Consider the following 3,208-nt stretch of genomic DNA (forward strand, 5'->3'; position numbering starts at 1 on the left):
CGCCTCACCTACAATGTGTGGATCACCAATTTCAAATTCAATCAACAGTCGACCTTAAAACATTTCATCCTTTATTTATATATTAATACCAATTATTGTTGGTGAACTTTGCACAGTGTACCGGGCGGTAGCTGTGCTGCATGTCTTAATGCTCAAGGAAATTTGAGTTTTTAACAAAAACTAATTCGAGCCAATTTGACTCCAGTGTCAGGAAAACTTTTAAGTAATTAAGTTAATCAAAGAACTGTAAAAACTGAGCTTCGGCTGGTTTGGGCTGGTTTGTTTTCGTAAGGGTTTCATTCACTTTTGTCTCCTTTTTAATTCTATGGACAAAGAGACCTAGGGATTGAGCAAAAATAATACAGGTTAAATCCATTCGCTTCATGTCACCATATGCCTCTTGACAGCTTGCTTGTCATTTCCTTTGCAGGTATTTGGAAAGTTTCTCTGCGAAGGCGTTTTGTCACTTCTGCTTAACTGACAAAAAAAAAAAAAAAAAAAAAAAAAAAAAAACCTGCTCAGTATGTCTTCGATGAAGATCAGCTTGAAAAGCGCAACGCTGACAATTAACAATGCTAAACGATCCCACTTCCAAAGGCATCAAGAAGGTCTGTTGTTTGAACACAGGCCCACCACAATCATTACATAATCAACCTGATGGCAAACATTTGAGCTGACCGCAATCATTTTTGAATGATCGTTAGAATAGTTTCCATTTGTGCGTTTTATACTTCGGTATGAAACGAACAAATGTCACGTCCTCGTCGCCACTCCCGCGTCTCTCCCCCCCCCCCCCCCCCCCCCCCCCCCCGTTTGAGGTTTAGCGGCCGCCCGTCACGGCGTCCTCTTGTTGCGCCTCCTTCCCCTGCTCCGGGTCAGTGGCACGTCAGTGGAAAGTTAGCGCCACCAACTGTTCAGCCGAAGGCGCTCACCGTCTAATATTTGACCCGACTGCCTTTGTTTTTTTTTTGCAACAATTGACACCGCATACATGAAATGACTTTCCTTCTTCGCGAGTGTATTGTTAAACTATGACTACACGTGTACTATAAAAGACCATTAATTAGTTGTTGGCAATTATTGGTGTGACAGTTAACTGTCAACTAATACGATGTTGTGACAGTTTACACGTGAAGGCAGAAGGTTGAGATTGGAGCAGCTTGACGAGAGAATATCCTTCTTTTTGTTTTTTTGATCGCGGCTACATGAACGAGAAGAACGAGCCATCTGTGCTTCTCGGTAGAACAAATGAAGACGCCGTCAAACAGTCAAGACAGCCAAGACAGCCAAATGTGATGTCCCCTCCTTCCTTTTCCGCCTCACGTGAGCAGACCTAATTTCGCAACACCCCGCCATTGTCGGATCTTCAAAGCTGCGTACGAAGAATGAGGACGCTGCCATTTAAAGCACTGGACATGTTGCAAACTCGGTGAGTGTTTCCCTCTCGAATGTAACACCAGAGGTGTTTGGCGAAATAATCAAGAACCCTGTCAAGAGTGCGAGAAGGAAGACGTGTTGATGTCTGTCACGCGTTTTATCAGCTCCAACGTTTTGACGATCGTTGCTGCGCTTACGTGGTGGACGAAGAGGATGTATTTTTTTCCTACTTGAAAGTTGGGGAATTCATTTCTTATGCGTGCACTCTGTACGAGTCCAATTTAATAGAAGAATAAATGCTGATGACCAGTTTGAAGAAGTTTTAGACTGAATGAGGCATTTTTTTTTTTCTTATATTATTTTAGTAAACGCAGGAGCCGTTTTATATAGTTATTTACACCCCCAAAAAAAAGTTTCAACTTATGACTGTGCCTATATATTTTATAAGGAGAACGTGCGCATGTTTGGAATTTTAGAAGAAAAAAAAAAAATAGATAAACATACCCCTTTAAAATTGTATTAAATAAATCTTTTTGTAGGACCACGATTGTTCAAATTTTAAATTTTACAATTAATAGTAACCTTTTCTTCTACAGTTGAATGTCTGCTTATTTCGACCCAAATGATTCAGAATATAATGAACACCTTTCTTAAACGCAAAGAACCACACATTTTCTGCCATATCTGACAATCGCTGCGTTTGACAACGCGAACCTTGCGCCAAAGCTCTCAAAAGAGACGCGTGGCCCTTTTATACTCGTTGTCGTGTTGTTACCATCTGTTGTTGGTTTGCAAAGGTTGTTTGGTCATTATAGATAAGGAATTTTTTGATTTATTGCGCCGCAGATCACTCGGTGAGACGAAGCTACATGCTGCGCTGCATGCTGCACGCCGAAACCTCACTAATTTGGTTGGAAATTGCGATCACCCGTTAACTTGAGGTGGCTATAAAAATAATAAATGAACCCCACAATCAGATCTGAAATGAATTTTCTCTCCAGCTACGGCATGAATCTAATTACAGCATGCAAAATTATGCATTGGGGAACCGACATCTGTTATTGTAATCATTATCTTAACCGTTGTCATCAACACGTCATCATTACGCTCGTCGTTATCTTCATCATCATCATCATCGTCGTCATCATCATCATCATCATCATCACGTGTACGGGAAGAAAAAGGAATTAATGCCCACATACTTCCACCCACAGAAAGAAGCCCTTTTAGAATATCAGACCAAAGAAACACCCAGCCCCGCGTGATGATTTTTCACATGGCAAATTGCAATCGCTTAATCCAATAAGCACCATATCGTAGTCATGGTAACCTCGACAATAAAAGACCACGTTCAGAAAGACGTCTTGCGTTTGGAAGGGAGGCGCACGGACGGTCGCACTCAAAAGTGCTGCGAGTAAAACGCAGGCGCTCAAATCGCTTTTTCCTGCAGCGCAAAGCTACGGAATATTATGTCGATTTCACCGCCACAGTTTGCACACGTGAGCGCATTTGCGATAAGCATCAGCCGACCGCTGCCGACGGCGCTGTGAAGAGTCAAACGGTCGAAGCAAATGGAAAACGCGACGCATTTACTGCAGGGTTTCGCTGTTCCACGCTTGCAAGTGAAAACTGTGCACGTTTAGTCCTTTTCCAAAAAGGGTTTTACTTCCTGACCCTTCTGATAACGTAATCTTACTCCGAGGATGATAAGAAACACCCCTGCTGCATTTAGAGAAAATTAAGGCCCGAGATTGACAATCAAGCATTTCAGAGTGTTTAAAAAAAATAAATAAATAAAATAAAACTATTGTTTGCCTGTAATTCTCCAGAC

This window comes from Embiotoca jacksoni, unplaced genomic scaffold, assembly GCF_022577435.1.
Source record: "Embiotoca jacksoni isolate LCO1_2020_lvr unplaced genomic scaffold, fEmbJac1.0.p SCAF_25, whole genome shotgun sequence".
In the NCBI taxonomy this organism is placed as follows: domain Eukaryota; kingdom Metazoa; phylum Chordata; class Actinopteri; family Embiotocidae; genus Embiotoca; species Embiotoca jacksoni.